Below are 20915 nucleotides of genomic sequence, written 5' to 3' on the forward strand. Positions count from 1 at the left end.
TACTCTCATCACACATCTTCAAAACATAATAGTGGATATCTCTTGGCTTTGCTTGTAATCCGAGAAATATTTTTTTTTAATTTTTTTTATTTCGATTATAGAGGTTTTAACCTTAAGGTCATTCGCCTCTTCGGGTTAGAAAAATCTTTTATGAAAAATTTCTAATCCTATATGCGGGGTCGGGACTCGAACCCAGGTGCGCTGCATACAAGGCATTTGATTTACCAACTACGCTACGCCCACTCCCCAAATAATTATTTTCTCATGAATACTCAAATGCGCACTTTTGCCCCATGGTCGGGGCAAGAGTGCGCATAGCACGGGCAAAAGTGCGCACTGATTGAATAGCCGATTTATTACCGCCCATAAATTAAACTAATCAATTTTAGGATATCCATCCCCTCTTACTCTTCCTTCATAACTAAAAAGTACCCTTCCCTCTGCCTCGGTTGATGTTGTTCAGTTTTCCATTATGTTGAAAAAACTTGGATGTTTCATCTTTTAGATAATGTCGTTCATGATCAAACTGTCACCCCTCGTAACATAATTATTTGTCATAGTTGGGTGGATCACTACAAAAATTCTTGCGAATATGCTATTTATATTGGAAATATATCTTTATTTACATATTCATAGTTTTTTGTTTCTTTTTTAATTACTCTGAGCTTTCGGCACTCTATATTTTCCCTTGGAACTAGTTATGCTGATGCTTTTGTTCTAAAACCGCTCATATCAGTCGTAATTTGACCGGTGAGCTCGCCGTTATTGAGGATGATGGTCCCTTCTTTAAATCACGGAAGAATTAGTTTAACTTTTATATAAAAAGCTTCATTCGCGTTTTTTTATTGGGACGGATATTCTATGCGCACTTTCACCCCACCGTTAGTTTTTTAACTTATTAAATTGTTACGAAAATTACTGAATTTTTTTCATCAAATCAAATATATCTCGCAACAAACCATATGTTGAAGAATTTTAGGGTACTGTAGTTTTATAGATTCTGATTTATTCAAACAGCCAATTTATGATTCCCAAAATTCGAAAAATTACACCAAAGCAGCGAAAAATGGTCCTTCCCCCTTAATTTCAAGCCCCCATATTCAAACCTTGCATGCTTATATGTGCGATTAGTTGACTTAATGATATACTAAATCCATACAGAGTTGCCAGGTTCTAGCGCTTGTGTGGTAGAACCTGGCAACTCTAAAAGTCCTATGCGCACTTTTGCCCCACGCGCACTTTTACCCCACCTTACTCTATTGGTAAATTAATTGATGCGATATACAGTCAGGTCCCCTACTGCACGAAATCGTTTATGTCGGTATTCGTTGTAGCAAGATTTCTTATCGAAGCATCGGTAATCAGGAATCCCGTAGCTTATGACATAAGGTCATAAGGAATTCCGTAGCTTATGGGATTTTGACTAATTGCAGTTGTAGTCGAATATTTTGTCCGCCTCAATATATAGCGCCATACTTGCTCTTGTTTGTTCTTAGTTGGTTCTACAATTTACAGCCAATGAATATTCAATTAGTTGAGAAATACGTCTCCAGGGGCGCTCCGAAGAGAAAATACGTAGATCAAGATGTTCATTCAATAGGATTGACTAACAATTTCACGAAACTTGGAAATGTAGTATCTCGGAAAAAATATCAAAAAAGTCCAACCATGAATAAAGCAACTTGGTCTCCCAGGCCCGACAGGAAATGAGTACTTAGTTACGAGAAGCTTGTGTATGTGGTGAGGGCTTGTGCATGGAAATTTCGTTAGCTGACTTTAAAGTTTCTAGGAAAAGACGGTTTCATTGAAATATCACGTGTCCAGTGCTTCACTGATTCTTATTCTTTTTACATGATGTGATGATGTAGTGAACCTACCATCAGTGCAAGGGCTACGCCAGTGGCTGCAGTTGCTTTTAACAGTAAAGCCAAATGTTGCTAGCAAACGACTTTCAATTTATCGCTGTACGAAGGGCCAAAAAGGGTTGCATGCATAAGCAGAAGTTCTTATGCGCACTTCACAGGGACAAAGAATCTCCTTCCAACCATAAAATCCAGTCGGCACTGCCTGATGGTTTGTGTGAGAAGACCGCGTCAAACTTACCGTGCCGCAGATACGAATATCTACAATAACTATGTCATTCCGAAGAATTAGGAAGTCAGTATAGACATCATTATCAATCCACGTACCCTAATCCAAGACACAGTTCGTATGATGCCCTGGTGCACCCTGCCGACCCAAATAATGAAATAATTAAATATAATGAAAAAGGCAAAAAACGAATGTAATGAATATAGTACAGATAATGAAAGTAAAAAGTAATGAGATACTTAGAAGAAATGGAATGTAATTTATGAATATAATAAAAAAATTACATACATATTGCAAATATCATGTTCAATAAAAGAAGGATTAAACCCTCGTCCTATCTTAACGCCTGAAATCTATATCCAACTTCCGCACTCTATAATCGAAGCGGGTCCTACGATCTCTTCTTTCCGGCGCTCGTATTCTGCTAGTTAATATAGCTGAAATGTTCTTAAGACAATGTATATAATGCACATACTAACTCAAAACGAATGCCATATAACAATAGATTAAAAAATATATCGCCGGTCAAAAATAATTATTTTAATACGTATAAAATAAGTCAGAAGTAAACTAAATGAAACAAATATGGTATATATATATATATATATATATATATATATATATATATATATATATATATATATATATATATATATATATATATATATATATATATATATATATATATATATATATATATATATATATATATATATATATATATATATATATATATATATATATATATATATATATATATATATATATATATATATATATATATATATATATATAATAAACATATTTCATGATGAAAAAAATATTTTGACATGAAATGAATATGACATGAACGCACGTGCTGCTGAAATAAAATGTTACTAATAAAAAAGATACGATAGGAAAAATTAATAAAATGCATCAAACATATACGAATAATAAATATATAAAACATATATTACATGAAATGAATAAATCACAATTAAAATTAAAAATATAGCCTCTGTGACAATATTGAGTATGGTGAATTTAATGTGTGTAATCCACATGTATATTATTACCCAGTAAAAGAAAAAGCATTAATATGAACAATACTGAATGTAAATGAACACACCTCAATAATTTGATTAGAACAGGTCATGCAATTTCATAAAATGGTGAATTAGGTAAATAAATAAAAAAATTAAGATTAGTTAGCATATTGTGAACATGAACTTATTCATATACATGAAAATAAAAACTGTCGCGTATATACTGAATATAATATATGCTGTATCTAATAAATATAACCGTATTACTGAATAAATTTTGTCCAGCGCAATAGTTTGGATTTGATTTTTTTTTGAAAGAGAATATTATATCCGCCATTTGGTACTAATCAGATTCAAGAGGTTGTGTGAAACACAAAACTGTTTCCTCCATATACATGTTATTTCTAATACTTATCTGAATTAAGTAAGATGGTGAATACAGCGCTGTCGGAGTATCTTTTAAATTTAGCCGCTTCCGTTGAACTTAACACGTATTATATTCACATTCTGCAATAAATTGACCAGATAATTTTTCACAACACAATGAGCATTTCCCGGCGTTAGAATAAAATCTGAAGAGGGTACGATTGCTCTACACAAGAAATGGTTACACTTTCCGAAACAAGATAAAACTTCTTCACTTTCCGAAACAATGTTTTCCACTTTCACTGCTTATAAAACATGTGGAAACGGTTTTCCACACTCAACCTTGAGGACCAGATTCATTTCAACAAACTTTCCTTTTATATACCTAAATTTTCTCAGCCCAAAGATCCACACGAAAACTTTTGATTGGATTCTTAAACTTTGTACATATATAAAAAGCCTAGGTCATAACCCTCCGAGCTCTCGATCGAAGCAGTTCGTTTTCTGGTGCTGTGCATAAAGTGAATAAGAATAATTATTGTCAGTGAAGGTCAACCATTGTTTGAGGCAGTCTTTGTTCGCCGGTGCACAGGCTGGCGAAGTGAATACCAGAATAGCCGGAATCGCCGCTATATAAGCTAAGTATTTTTTTTTCTTTCATTTCCCTTTCCCCGATCGGTCTCTACTTCTTCCCTTTCCCCTGAATATAAGTTTCATCTCTCGTTTACACCACGTGTTATCCTCGTGCCTAAATGGCCGAGGGCGAAGTAACATTGGATGGGAATGATATTCCCATGGATTCACCGGATCAACTCGAAATTACTCCCTCCCCTGATTCTCCCAGTCCTCCCCGTATTAAAACATACCCAGCCAGTTCAAATGGACCCTGGGTGGTGTATTTCCGGCCCAACACGAAATCGCCTAATATTCTAGAAATATCACGGGAGCTGACTGCTAACTACCCGTCCGTAGCTCAGATAACACGTGTTCGAGCTAATAAGATACGTGTTATAGTAAATGACCTCGACCAGGCAAACCAGATTGCTCGCAGCGAGCGTTTTACGAAGCAATTCAAAGTGTATGTGCCTTGTAGAATTGTGGAGATCGATGGGGTCATCGCCGAACCGGGTCTAAAGTGCGAAGACCTGTTGAAGTACGGGGTTGGCTGCTTTAAGGACCCTTCACTTCAAAAGGCGAAGATTCTGGAATGCAAGCAATTGTATTCCGCAAAAACTGAAGATGATAAGACAACTTATTCTCCGTCAGACTCGATTCGGGTGACTTTCTCCGGATCTGCTCGTCCCAACTATGTCCTCCTGTATAAGGTTCGCCTACCTGTTCGCCTGTTTGTACCGCGGGTAATGAACTGCAGCAATTGCAAGCAACTGGGCCACACAGCCACTTATTGTGGCAATAAAAAACGGTGCGGCAAATGCGAGGGAGAGCATGAGGATGACGCTTGCGGTGGAGAAACTGAGAAGTGTATTTACTGCGGGGGCCCTCCGCATGCTCTTAAGTCATGCCCGGCGTACAAGCAGCGCGGGGATAAAATTAAGCGCTCCCTTAAGGATCGCTCGAGGCACTCTTATGCAGAAATGCTAAAGAATGCTTCGCCATCTGTCCCTTCCGAAAATTCCTTTGCTCTTTTGGCTGGCGTTGAGCAAGAATCTGACGACCCACAAGAGGGAACATCATTGGTTAACCCAGGGGAATCCAGGAAGAGGAGAAATCCAGCCTCCCCTACATTGCCTCGTAAGGGTGCCAAGGTGTCGTCCACTCAGAGTGCGCCATCTACAACTAATAAATCCAACGGAAGTAATGCACAAAAGCCGAAGCAATTTGCTCCAGGATTTGGAAATATTAATTCTAACAAGGAGTACCCACCACTTCCAGGGACACCAAAAACCCCAAGTGTCCCCGTTTTTCAAAAAGATACTCAGTCCAGTAACGGACCTGATGAAATTTTCTGACATAGTGGACCTAATTTTCACAGCTTTCAATGTTACTGATCCTCTTAAAAGCCTTCTGATACGTTTTCTCCCTATAGTGCAAACATTTTTGAAGCAGTTCACTACTAAATGGCCCCTCCTTGCAGCGATCGTATCCTTCGATGGCTAAGTCATCGAACGAGGTCACCGATTCGATCACTGTTCTACAGTGGAACAGCAGAAGTATCCTCCCGAAAATCGATTCCTTTAAATTTTTACTAAATAGTTTAAAATGTGATGCTTTCGCATTATGTGAAACTTGGTTAACTTCCGATATAAATCTCAACTTCCATGATTTTAATATAATTCGTCTGGATCGAGAAAACCCCTATGGAGGAGTACTTTTGGGGATCGAAAAGTGCTATTCTTTCAACCGAATTAACCTCCCTTCGACACCAGGCATTGAAATTGTCGCTTGTCAAGTTTTAATCAAAGGTAAAGACCTTTGTATTGCTTCCACCTACATTCCTCCTAGAGCCTCGACAGGGCATCGAACGCTTTGTAATATCACGGAATCCTTACCGGCACCGCGGCTAGTTCTGGGATACTTTAACTCGCACGGTACGGTATGTCTTCATGATGATAATAGATCAACATTAATCCAAGATCTTTGCGATAATTTCAACATGACCATCTTAAACACGGGAGGAATGACGCGGATTCCTACACCACCAGCACGCGCAAGCGCGTTGGATTTATCGCTTTGTTCGACATCGCTACAGTTAGATTGCATGTGGAAGGTGATCCCTGATCCCCACGGTAGCGATCATTTGCCTATCTTGATTTCAATTGCTAACGGTTCAAGACCATCGGAAACAATCAATGTCTCGTATGACCTCACACGGAACATTGATTGGAAGAGTTACGCGACCGCGATTTTCGTTAAAATCGAATCCACTCAAGAACTTCCTCCGGAGGAAGAGTACAGGTTTTTGGCTGGCTTGATTCTCGACAGTGCGAATCAAGCTCAGACTAAACCAGTACCCAGCGCGAATACCCATGGACGGTCTCCCACCCTGTGGTGGGATAAAGAGTGCTCAGAGCTGTACGCGGAAAAGTCCACTGCATATAAGGCCTTCCGGGAAGACGGGTTACCCGCTAGCTATCAACAGTACGCGTCGTTAGAAAGGCGAATGAAGAGTCTAATGAAAGCCAAAAAACGCAGTTATTGGCGCCGGTTCGTCGACGGGTTAACTCTCGACGTATGCGTAACCGTAATAGTACCAACGAGAACGTGGAATATTCAAACCGTTGGATATTCGCTTTCGCCAAGAAGATCTGTCCGGACTCTGTCCCGGTACAGAAAACGTGCCGCGCCGCGTCTCCTCACGATACCGCGAACGAAACACCTTTTTCGATGGTGGAGTTCTCACTTGCTCTCTTATCATGCAACAATAACGCCCCAGGGTTAGACAGAATCAAATTCAACTTGCTGAAGAATCTGCCTGACACTGCAAAAAGGCGCTTGTTGAATTTATTTAACAAGTTTCTTGAGGGTAACATTGTCCCTTATGAATGGAGGCAAGTGAAGGTCATCGCCATCCAAAAACCAGCCTCCGACCACAACTCGTATCGGCCGATTGCGATGCTGTCCTGTATTCGGAGTTGTTCGAGAAAATGATCTTGTTTCGCCTCGACAATTGGGTTGAAGCAAATGGCTTTCTGTCAGATACACAATTTGGCTTCCGCAAAGGCAAAGGGACGAACGATTGCCTTGCGTTGCTTTCTACAGAAATCCAAATGGCCTATGCTAACAAAGAGCAGATGGCATCAGTCTTCTTGGATATTAAGGGGGCTTTTGACTCAGTTTCTATCAACATTCTGTCAGAGAAGCTGCACCAGCATGGTCTTTCGCCAATTTTAAATAACTTTTTGCTAAACCTGTTGTCTGAAAAGCACATGCACTTTTCGCATGGCGATTTAACAACATCGCGATTTAGCTACATGGCTCTTCCCCAGGGCTCATGTCTAAGTCCCCTGCTCTACAAAATCTACGTGAATGACATTGACGATTGTCTTGCCAATTCATGCACGCTAAGGCAACTTGCAGACGACGGCGTGGTCTCTGTTACAGGGCCCAAAGCTGCCGACTTGCAAGGACCATTACAAAATACCTTGGACAATTTGTCTGCTTGGGCTCTTCAGCTGGGTATTGAGTTCTCCACGGAGAAAACTGAGTTGGTTGTTTTTTTCTAGGAAGCGTGAGCCGGCGCAACTCCAGCTTCTATTAATTCACTTCGCGAGGCTCGTCGAGCTTAATTCTCAAACCCGATTTATGGCCTTGTACTTCGATTACATGGCACAGAGCATTAATCCTTCTTCATATACTCCCAACCGTGTTCGTTTCCTAGATACTTCTGATTCTACTGTATTCTTCGACACATCCATGAAGGAAGGAAGAGTGGAATCCCGAACCATATGCGCCCGCAAGTGCTCCCCAATATATTTTATAATAAATTCCGAGAAGTCGACTGTGACAAAATGTTCTACACTGACGGATCAAATCTCGATGGGTCCACTGGCTTCGGTATCTTCAACAATACTATCACCGCTTCATTCAAGCTCAATGATCCCGCTTCAGTTTACGTCGCAGAGTTAGCTGCAATTCAGTACACCCTTGGGATCATCGACACTCTGCCCACAGATCACTACTTCATCATTTCGGACAGCCTCAGCTCTATCGAGGCTCTTCGTTCGATGAAGCCCAAAAAGCAATTCCCATATTTCCTGGGGAAGATACGGGAGTCCTTGTGTACGTTATCTGAAAAATCTTACCAGATTACCTTTGTTTGGGTCCCCTCTCATTGCTCTATCCCGGGCAATGAAAAGGCCGACTCATTAGCAAAGGTGGGCGCATTAAATGGTGACATATACGAAAGACCAATCTGCTTCAACGAATTTTTTAGTATTTGTCGACAGAAGACACTCAACAGCTGGCAAACCTCGTGCAGCAATGGTGAACTTGGACGATGGCTACATTCCATTATCCCAAAGGTATCAACGAAGCCTTGGTTCAGGGGGATGGATGTGGGTCGGGATTTTATTCGTGTAATGTCCCGACTTATGTCCAACCACTACACCTTAGATGCGCATTTGCGGCGTATTGGGCTTGCGGAGAGTAGTCTGTGCGCTTGTGACGAGGGCTATCACGACATCGAGCACGTTGTCTGGGTATGCGCCGGGTATTTGGACGCCAGGTCTCAGTTAAAGGATTCCCTTCGGGCCCGAGGTAGACCACCCAATGTCCCAGTCCGAGATATGCTGGCAAATCGTGATTTCCCGTATATGTCCCTTATTTATACTTTCATAAAAACGATAAATATCCCAATTTAGCCCCTCTCTTTTTATTTCTCGTTTTTAGAAGTTTCCTCCTGCCGTGTGGAACCGATCAGCTCCAGACTGCCACTGTGTAACCGCCGTCGCCCTTACCACTGCGGAAACTGAACCGAGAGCGACTCGAGGTCCGATGACTTTTGAAGGATTCCCCGCGGGTCCGAAGAGTACCATCCGCCAATCCGACCTACTGGACTGAGGCGCTGATTGGTTTCGCTGATCTCCCGTTTGGCCGAAAGTTGCAAGTTTTGCTCTTCTCTCCTGGTCACCATCTACGCCTTCTCTCCCCTGTCCTTGATACAACTGCTTCTACACCGATTTTGGAAATAATCCCCCCTCTGAACATCTTGACCAAGCATAAGTCTCCGATAAAAAAAATCAAATTTGTATTCCGTATTCCTAGTTTTAAGATATTTTTAATTTTACCTCTTTGTTAAAACTATTGTCCCCCATCTTGTAAATAGAATGGTATCCCTAGTTTTAAAACACCGGTGAAATTTTTCATAAATATTTCTTCCCCCTTTTGTGTACCAAACTATATTGTTAGTTTTAAGATAACTGTAAATATTTCCTAAAAACTATTACTATTAAATTCCTTGTTTTAAATTTTTTCATAAAAGTTTTTTTTTGCCCCCCCCCCCCCCTCTTGTTTATAGAATCTTATTTCTAGTCTTAAGATAGCTGTAAAATTTTTCTCTTTCATAAAAAAATATTTAAACATTGTAACCTCCTAGTTTTAAAATATCCAAAATGTAAAAACAAAAGAATTTGGCACCGCCAAGCTAACGCATTTGTGCCTATCAAATAAACGAAATGAATAAAAAAAGCCTAGGTGGGCCCAGCACGCTATAGGTATATTCCATTATCATACATGCATACTGGGATGAAAATAAATCTCTTAGCTCGCATGTTTACATTCATAAATCTGTTGTATTTATTTATTTATTTAATCATTTGTTTTGTTTATATTAATAAAGTCAAGAGACTCATAGGGTCGTAATTATTGTTCCTGAGTATACTAATAAAATTTAGTTGTACTCTGCAACGTATGGCCCATAGTTGGAACCTGTGTACATTTTTCGCGACATGTCAAGTCACCCGTACATTCACGCTCTGCTGAAAATGTCTCATGTCTCAAACAGGTTAGCTTCCAAGCCTCGATGGTTGGTCTCGTGACATGTCATGGAATTTAAATGCGTCATCGGTCTTAAGACTGGTCATGAGGATAATTTACCTGTCGCGCGTAAGGCGATACCAGTCACACAGTTTACGAACCTGTACAAAGATGAACATTTTGTTATGGTTTGCTTGTTTGACCTGTATCTTATTCTTGATCGTTTAAGTACCGTGCAGTGGCAGATAAACGGAATGGTAGACGCTATATAAATTGAAATATTTTGAACTTTTTCAACTTTTTGATAGTAAATGTAGCGAGTTACGAGGAGTTAAAAATCAATAGTTTTAGACATTTTAAACGCACACTGGGAAGAAAATGCGTCAAAATTGAAATTTTTTCATCTTTTCACAGATAAATATTGTTCGTTATTGCAAGCTACGAGGAGTTGAAAATCAATAGTTTTAGACATTTTAAACGCACACTGGGAAGTAAATGCGTCAAAATCGAAAAATTTTCAACTTTTCACAGATAAACATTGTTTGTTATTGCGAGTTAAGAGGTGTTGAAAATCGATAATTTTAGACATTTTAAACGCACACTGGGAGGTAAATGCGTCAAAATTGAAAAATTTTCATCTCTTCACAGATAAATATTGTTTGTTATTGCGAGTTAAGAGGTATTGAAAATCAATAGTTTTAGACATTTTAAACGCACAAGGGGAAGTAAATGCGTCAAAATTGAAATTTTTTCATCTTTTAACAGATAAATATTGTTCGTTATTGCAAGCTACGAGGAGTTGAAAATCAATAGTTTTAGACATTTTTAACGAACACTGGGAAGTAAATGCGTCAAAATCGAAAAATTTTCAACTTTTCACAGATAAACATTGTTTGTTATTGCGAGTTAAGAGGTGTTGAAAATCAATAGTTTTAGACATTTTAAACGCACACTGGGAAGTAAATGCGTCAAAATTTGAAAATTTTCATCTCTTCACAGATAAATATTGTTTGTTATTGCGAGTTAAGAGGTGTTGAAAATCAATCGTTTTAGACATTTTAAACGCACATTAGGAAGTAAATGCGTCAAAATCGAAAAATTTTCATTTTCACAGATAAACATTGTTCGTTATTGCAAGCTACGAGGAGTTGAATATCAATTGTTTTAGACATTTTAAACGCACACTGGGAAGTAAATGCATCAAAATCGAAAATTTTTCAACTTTTCACAGGTCAATATTTTTTGTTATTTCGAGTTACGAGGTTTTGGAAATCAATAGTTTTAGACATTTTAAACGTACACTGGGAAGTAAATGCGTCAAAATCGTAAAATTTTCAATTTTTCACAGATAAACATGGTTTGTTATTGCGAGTTAAGAGGTGTTGAAAATCAATAGTTTTAGATATTTTAAACGCACACTGGGAAGTAAATGCGTCAAAATCGAAAAATTTTCAAGTTTTCACAGACAAATATTTTTCGTTATTGCGAGTTACTAGGAGTTGAAAATCAATAGTATTAGACATTTTAAACGCACAAGGGGAAGTAAATGCGTCAAAATTGAAAAATTTTCATCTTTTCACAGGTAAATATTGTTCGTTAGTGCAAGCTACGAGGAGTTGAAAATCAATTGTTTTAGACATTTTAAACGCACACTGGGAAATAAATGTGTCAAAATCGAAAATTTTACAACTTTTCACAGATAAATATTGTTTGTTATTGCGAGTTACGAGGAGTAGAAAATCAATAGTTTTAGACATTTTAAACGTACACTTGAAAGTAAATGCGTCAAAATCGAAAAAATTTCAACTTTTCACAGATAAATATTGTTTGTTATTGCGAGTTACGAGGATTTGAAAATCAATCGTTTTAGACATTTTAAACGCACACTTGAAAGTAAATGCGTCATAATGGAAAAAAATCTACTTTCACACAATTTTTTTTTGTTATTGCTAGTTACGTGAAGTTGAAAAACGATAGTTTTGGACTTTTTAGACACACATTAGTAAGTAAATGCGTCAAAATGGAAATTTTTTCAACTTTTCGCTAATTTTTTTTGTTTTTCGAGTTACAGTAAGATTCCGTTTTGGCACGTTCCGTTGTTGGCATGCTCCCATTTTGGCACACTCCGATTTTGGCAACAAATGGGTTCCGTTTTTGTCATCATTCTTGTTGTACATAATAAATCTTTTAAAAATGTGCAATAGATATTTTTTGTATCAATTGACATTGCATTTGACTTTATTTCCAAACATGGGAGTCATATTAATCCTCAAAAGCCCAAATCATTTTTTTTTTTAATTTTGTTAAAATTGTCTTACAGTTTCAATACTTTACTGTGATAATTTTGTGATGTTTTTCGCAATGTTGTTTTATTTTTATGCATTTAAAGGTTAAGGTGAAGATATGCGGAAGCCACGTTGCTAGGAACCGACTCGCTTGTTTACATTAGGAAAAACTGAAATCTGAAGTGAAAATTCAAACGCACAAATGAGAGTTTCCGAACATTTTTCTTTGGTCATCTGCACATTGGCAGAAAATTTGGAGTTTTGTTAGTAAACGATTAAAGTTTCGCGAGTGTTTTTGCAGTGGTGTGTGAAAAAAGTGCATTTGAAAAAGTGCAATGAAAACGAGAAGTGTTTCGAAAAGAAACCCCAAGTGAAGAGGGGCGATATTTTCGCACAAAATAGGAGCTACAGATGGCATTCCGTCAAAAACTCGGATTGATTGTATAGGAAAATATTCTAGCTTCCTTAAGTAGCAGTTTCGTGGCACACCAGCAAGGTTAGTGTGTTGAAAAACGTATTTTTATATTTGCTCATGCCATATACATGGTTAGGCAGGGGAGAGGGGTGTGTGTGGCGCAGCAGCTATGTTGTGGCTCGCATGTATAATGTCCTTAACTGTGTTTTACACTATAACAATAAGTATAGAAATGTATTGTTTATGTATAATACAAGTGGTAGCAGTGTAACTAGTGTTAGACTGAATCAATTTTTATAGTCGAATGCAGATGAATGCGCTACACCGCATAATACAACGTCACTACAAAACTTGGCACTAAATTTGCAATACATATCGAAAGCCCGTATAAAGGAATACAAAACTGATAGCTCCTAAATAGTTTACGATTTCTTTTTGAAAATGCATTTTCAGATATAGTGCACTTTATATTCGTAAATGTTGAATTTGCAAACCTCCCTAGGTGCCAAAATTTTCTGGTAAAAAAATAATAAATTAACACCAAACATGAATTCAGCGACGTAAAATTACCCCAATGTGAAGTTTTTATCAAATTCGGATCCCTTTTGAGGTTTTGACCGACTTTTTATGGAAGGTGATCACTGTGCGAAGACTGAATTTGATAAACATATGAAAAAAATTGAATTTTCTTATTTTTTCCTTTCATCTAATTCCATTTCACACATGGTTAAAAATCTTTGAAACATTTTTGAAGTCGTAAATTGAAAATCCAAACTTTAAAAATAAGGTTCAATTTTTGGCACGGTTCCGGTTTTGGCAACAGCAAAAAATAAAATTGTTGCCAAAAACGGAATCCTACTGTACTAGGATATGAAAATCACTAGTTTTGAACATTTTAAACGCACATGGGGAAGTAAATGCGTCAAAATCGCAAAATTCACTTTTTACAGATGAATGTTGCTTGTTTTTCCGAGTTATTAGGACTTGAAAATCAAAAGTTTTGAACATTTGAAATGCACAACGGGAAGTAATTTCGACAAAATGGAAATTTAAAAATGCGTTTAAAATTAGAGGTGTGCCCAGCGCCGCCGCGCCGACGGTTGCAGGTAAAAATAGTAAACAACTCGTAATAACAAACAATGTTTATCTGCGAAAAGTTGAAAATTTATCGATTTCGATGCATTTACTTCCCAATGTGCGTTTAACATGTCTAAAACTATTGATTTTCAACACCTCGTAACTCGCAATAACAAACAATGTTTATCTGTGAAAAGTTGAAAATTTTTCGATTTTGACGCATTTACTTCCCCTTGTGCGTTTAAAATGTCTAAAACTATTGATTTTCAACATCTCTTAACACGCAATAACAAACAATGTTTATCTGTGAAAAGTTGAAAATTTTTCGATTTTGACGCATTTACTTCCCAGTGTGCGTTTAAAATGTCTAAAACTATTGATTTTCAACATCTCTTAACACGCAATAACAAACAATGTTTATCTGTGAAAAGTTGAATTTTTTTCGATTTTGACGCATTTACTTCCTAATGTGCGTTTAAAATGTCTAAAACTATTGATTTTCAACACCTCTTAACTCGCAATAACAAACCATATTTATCTGTGAAAAGTTGATTTTTTTTCGATTTTGACGCATTTACTGCCTAGTGTGCGTTTAAAATGTCTAAAACAATTGATTTTAAACATCTCTTAACTCGCAATAACAAGCAATGTTTATCTGTGAAAAGTTGAAATTTTTTCGATTTTGACGCATTTACTTCCCAGTGTGCGTTTAAAATGTCTAAAACTATTGATTTTCTACACCTCTTAACTCGCAATAACAAACAATATTTATTTGTGAAATGTTGAAAGAAAAACAATTATCTCATTTTCTATATTTCCAATTATCCGCCAAAGTACGGTATCCAATATTTTACCCATTTTCAATACCGGTTCATTGTCGACAAGTCACATAACAAGCAAACCTGTTTTTCTATTGTCGCGACCGTTCGCAAACGAACATACATGTCACAGTTCAGTAAATGTACAGCCGCTTGACAAACCAGTTTTGTTTTGAAACATGTACAAATTTTATGACATGTCACGGGGAAAATGTATCGTGTCATAGTACACGCGCTTGTGTCACATGTCGCAAGAATCCGCAACTTGTACATGTCACGAGCAAACATGCGACCAGTCACCAGATGACTGGTCATAACCATGACATTTTCCAGCTATGCGTATGGGTATGCGTAGAAAGCTCTCGATATTAGCTCATTTTCTCTCTTGCAAGCAGTTGAACGCAGTAGGGCTGTATACTAGCTGCCACCGAAAGCGAGAGATCAGGCTCTCGAGAATTAAATTTTTTTTTTGCGTTCGCACATATCTCTCTACCTTGCAAGGGGGATGCGAAATTATTAATTCTTGCCCAACTCAAGAAGGAGTGTTCCTCATCAGATGCTCAGTTACATAAAGAGCATGTTTGAAAAATTGCCAATAAAATAAGATGGTTTCGAAAACAACAGAATGTCGATATTTTATATCAAATGAGTGCTTTATTTAGACTTTGCATATTCAAACCAGCCATATGTACACAAAGTTGTTCAGTAATTTCATTCACGATTTGCATAGTAATATTTAACGGACATCAGCAAATGATTTAAAAAAATGCGAAAGCGTATTCATTTTTCAGCGACTTCGATAGTTTCACGAATAACACGGTGCTACAAAATAAAAATAATTGAATGTACTTTTAAAGCGATATAGCAAACGTTGTAGGCATAGTCAAATACAACATAAAACCACGTTTGATCAATTTAATATACCCTCAAAATCTTGATTTATAGAAAAAAAAAACGATTTTTCGGAACTTTCGACGCTAAAAAATTTTTCAACCTAGTTTAAATTTTTTAAGCGTTTCGGAAAGAAGAAATTACCTTTCCAACGATAAGCTATGCTATGTTCTTTTGTTAAAAGTACTATGTGGTTTTGAGACAACATTATGAAAGTTACCATTATTTTGCTATTTTTTCATCAAAAATATGAAAAACGCTCAACATTTTTGTTAGGAAACGTCTTTGTTTTATCAAAAATTAAAGAGAGCATTTAATTCCGCATCCAATGATCTCTTTTTGATCAAAATCGGTTGAAAATGGCATAGTTTTCCAAATTAGAAACTTGCTCGCATGAACTTTTAAGGGGACGGTTTCATATAAAATTAAAAAAAAAAACGATTTTTGCCTTTCTCAATAGAAAGGTATTGCAATTGCTCTGAAAACCGACATTTTAACGGAGACCCTGAAAGCCGAGTGACATATACCATTCGATTCAGCTCGACGAGTTCGGCAAATGTCTGTGTGTATGTATGTGTGTGTATGTGCGTCTGTGTGTATGTACGCGAACACAATCTCTCTCACTTTTCTCAGTGATAGCTGAACCGATTTTCACAAACTTAGTCCCAAATGAAAAGTTCCCATAGGCTGCTATTGAATTTCTAATGGATCCGACTTCCGGTTCCGGAATTACAGGGTGATGAGTACGTTCATGCAGAAAATGTCGATTTTAATAAATACTGCAATGAATGTATAATGGTGAAAATTTTTCCAAAATGTGACTACAACTACTTCGATTTGTAGTAAGTACTAGGTCACTAACAGCCATTCAAAGTCTCTTTGGTCACATTGCCCTAGAAAAAGAAAATAACTTAATGATAGCATATTGTGTTCTCTGGTTATCACCAGTTTGATAACTAACAAAAATGATAGTAAAGTTTTGTCCCATGGATATAAATATAATAACAAAGTAAGTTATCATTGATGCCATATTGATAACAAATTGTGTTATGTTTATGTTATCGAATAATTCATCCAGTTATCATTTTCATAAAAGTGCTTATTGATGATAACTGGTTGTTTAACGTGTTTTCGTTAGTTGTTGATTACTGTGCCCTGTATTCACAATTATCACTCATTAGTTTTGATATATTCATTGAAAATGGGGAAACTCGGGGCTATTCGAACCTACCTAAGAAAATCTCCTTTTCAAGTGGATAGATGTAAAAGATTTTTTCGGTTCAAGGTCTTAATTGTTAGTTTGAAACTTCAGATATATTTTGGGGCCATAAAATTGATTTGCACCACTCCATGGCAGCGCTAAGCAACGATATTTGTTTCGGTTTTCCTTTTGTTTCGGTTTTCCTCAAAGATTCATGCTGCATTTTCACGGTGCATTTTCTAGGAAATATCTCTGAGTATCATTAGAACATTAAACGTTTCTGTAAGACAATCGGTGATTGGTTTTTTCATCCCGTTCACCTGACCTATAAGTTACAAAAATTTGTGTAAACTTTTGGCGGACGTTAAATTTGCATTTCATATACGAATAATATTTTTCCACCGCAGCAAAACTAATGCAAGGAATAATAATGACGTTTGTTACTTTGCTCCTGTATGCGGTTTCATGTATGTCTATTTAAGTTTACAATGGTGGTTCCCGATTGAAATTATTTTAAACAGATTGGAACGTTTATCTCGATGAGGTTTCAATAAATCCAAAATAAAATTTTGATGTTTTGTCAAGCTAGACGATACTGTGCGACTGTACAAACTCTTATGGAGGGTGTCAATCACAATTGTCGAGCATTTTACTCAAACTTATCCTAAAATTTGACCGACATTATTTAAGCTGAAATAAATACATATATATATATATATATATATATATATAGGGTTATTTGGGGAGAGATGGCGTATATTTTTAAAAATCGATCCTGCATCAAATTAAACCATTCAATAATTGATGAAATCATTTTCATCAATTGCGACAAGTTTCTAAAATACTGTGAAATGACTTTTGCAATAAAAAAAATCATCAAATTTCCATGAACATTTTACAAAAAAGGTCATTGCGGGAGAGATGCCGCATGTGCGGGTGAGACGCCGCACCGTGGTCACAAACTGAAAAATGGTGAACAAAAGTATTTTTTGGTTCTCATTGATGTTTTTGTGTTTAAGTTTCTTCAGCTGAGTTTCATGAAGTTTGATTACACCTATAAATCGACTAGCACATTCACTTTTTTTAAGGGGGTACTATCATTTCCAGAAACATTTTTTTATTCAATATTTTAAAAATATTTTTCTTTCTCAACCTTGTGTAACGGTTAAGTTGGAGTAACTTAATTCAGGGCACTATTTATCTATATGCTTGTACGAGCGATATACATATCTATGTGTTGGTAGCAGTTCCTTAAAAGCACTGTTTGGCTGTTTCTCCCAATGAATGTATACAACTTAGGTTTGTTCTTGAAAGATTCATTTTGAAAAAGCATCAATTCGTTAATATTTTCGCTTTTATCTCAATATTGACATCACTACAAATCAATGCGTTCACGAAAATTAGTGCCTGAAACTTTAAAGAATAAACCGAAGTAACTAATACTAACTAATAATCGCCCGTTTAAATATATAGATAAATAGACTCAAAATCCTATATGTCACTGTGTTAGGTCTGTTAGTTTGTGGATATACCTTAATAAGAACATATACCTGACGCAAATGATCATTTAATGACATTCCGAGGTGGAAAAAATACATTTTAGCTATGCATCATCTTCCATTGAGTGCGGCATCTCACCCGCAATTTTGATGTGGTATCTGTCACAATTGTGCTCATGATCAGAATGCCTTCTAAAAGGTCCCAGCTATTCAACCGATACATGATTTACCAAAAAAAAAAATCGAACAATTTAAAAAAAACGAAATTTTAATGCGGTGCTGAAAAATTTTCGGCACTCCGTGATGCAACTGAACGCACAAAATCATTAATAAAATTTTCGTGAGTAATTAAAAGGATTATTTTACATCTCTAGAGTTATAATTCTTCGAAATACAAACTCACAATATCATATTACCGTATAAAAGTGACCCCATATACGAGATATAGAGAGTGCGGCATCTCTCCTGACACGGCATCTCTCCCGAAATTACCCTACTGAATTACTATAAAACTCTACTTTCATTCCGATAACTATCCTTGTTACAACTAAGGTTTTATGTTACTGCTGAAGCCTTCCTTAAAACTTAGATTGCACTTGTAGTTTGCTATAAAACTAGAAATGCATACCCGATTCACCTATCAATCTAGGGAGTGGGCGTAGCGTATTGGTAAATCGATTGCCTTGTACGCAGCGCACCTGGGTTCGAGTCCCGACCCCGCACATAGGGTTAGAAATTTTTCCTAAGAGATTTTTCTAACCCGAAGAGGTGAATGACCTTAAGGTTAAAACCTCTATAATTGAAATAAAAAAAAAAAAAAAAAAAAAAAAAAAAAACCTATCAATCTAAAATGTCACTATAATTTTCGACTCACTCTGTATGTTACTATATTGCCTTCGACTTGGAAACTGAAGTAAAACCGTCAAACTGTTGAAATTCCTCGAAATTTTCAATGCTGGTATCAAAAACTGTAGCGATAACAAATTCTGTTATGATCCAGTTATTCCCGAATTGTGAAGATGATAGCATAATACCAAAATAATAACAATGATAACAAAACATGATATCAATCTGAAATCATTATGTTATCCGCCTTTGCTCGGGTGGCCACCATCATCGGTTCCGGAAGCCCCGGCGGAAGTATCCAAATTCAGAATAACAGTCACATCGGTTTCTCGGGGATGGCTAGACCGAATCAATCAAACTTGTCTCAAATGAAAGATGTTGCATCCTCGTAAATGGCTATTAAATTTTATACCGATCCGACTTCCGATTCCGGAGTTACGGGTTGTGGCGTGCGATCACATAGCAAATTGTGATTCAAACCGATACTCCGATGAAAGCAAAAAAGGTAAAAATTACGCTAAAATGTCTCTCAAACAACTTAAATTTGCAGTTCTAGGTCACCGACGGCCAAACAAACTTTCGTTGACTACATTGCCCACCATAGACGGTTCCGGAAGTGCCCGGGAAAAGCGGTCATCTTTCAAAACTAGCAAACTCATAGCAGTTTCTCGGAAATGGTTGGGCCGATTTTCACAAACTTATTCCCAAATGATAGCTATATTATCCCCACAGATGTCTATAAAATTTCGCACGGATCGCTTATATGGTTCCGGGAATATAGACTAAACCGTCCGGTCACATATGAAATTCCCATATACGCCGGAAATCTATTTTTTTTTTCAAAGGGGGGATCCCATGAAATTTCAGAAATCGATTTCGTATTTTTGATGCCAAACATCTTTAAAATGCATTTTTGATAAAAATCGACTTTTTGGGATTTTGCCGATTTCGCACCTTTTTTCAGCTCAATACTACCGTAGCTGTTTTTTTCTTTTGCAAAATTGTAGAACTCGAATAATGATTTCTTTTCTTGTATGTCATGTCATGTATAATAATAAAATATAATATATGCATTTGAAAGCTTTTAATGAATATGAACAACGCAAACATTCTCGTGTTCATGATTGAGAAAGGCGCAATTGCACCGCTAGGTGGATTAAAACAGGTTTTTTTGCTCGATTACGTATACATTCAAAAGTATGTGTGTGAACTTTGAGCATGAAATTGGATAAAATAACGGAAGATATAATTATAGCATCTTATAGTGCGAGACAATACCTCACTAACTCCTTAAGAGTTCATGCGATATAAAAATCTAAAATCGGTTGAAAAATGATCACGCAAAAAAATTGTTAGTGCCGAAAGTTTCGAAAAATCGTTTTTTGCTATAAATCAAGATTTTGAGGGTATACAACATTTTTCTTACATCGTTTTGTGTTGCATTTGATGAGATCTACAACCTATACTAGGTCTGTTGAAAAGTACAAAATCTTTGTAGCACCGTGTTATTTGTTGCTTCAACCTGGAATATTTTTAATAGAATTTATTATTATTATTACTACTATTATTAGTTAAACATCATCGAATCTCGTCAAAAACTTACAAAACAAGTACAACAAACCATCTGTTAAATCGCCATTTTCGGAGAAAAACATTAACACGACGTGTTCGCACATAGCGAATAATTCTTAGCCTTTCGTAAAACCTTGAATTTTCAACAGAACCCAGTGAAAGCAGTACCAATGAGATTTTTCTGCTCGTTATTATGTTTGAGGTGTATTTATTCCTTGACTAGGGAAGTTTTACACAAGACGATTTTGGATAAAGGATTTGACTCGCCAGTATATTAATTAAAAGCCAGATAGTGCAAGGAAGTGTAGATTCAATCGAGACAATGTGGAAATAATTCGGCATTATTGATTGTTTTTTTGTGAACAAAAATTTTTTTTGATAATGAGATTGT

General features: G+C 36.6%; 1 protein-coding gene across 18 annotated transcripts in view; it reads left to right on the top strand.

Moving 5' to 3' along the window:
* Nucleotides 1-20915, top strand: part of LOC131682870 (lysosomal-associated transmembrane protein 4B) — an 897979-nt gene that overhangs the window by 256078 nt on the left and 620986 nt on the right. The window lies entirely within an intron of this gene.

Source organism: Topomyia yanbarensis, chromosome 2, assembly GCF_030247195.1.
Source record: "Topomyia yanbarensis strain Yona2022 chromosome 2, ASM3024719v1, whole genome shotgun sequence".
Taxonomy (NCBI): domain Eukaryota; kingdom Metazoa; phylum Arthropoda; class Insecta; order Diptera; family Culicidae; genus Topomyia; species Topomyia yanbarensis.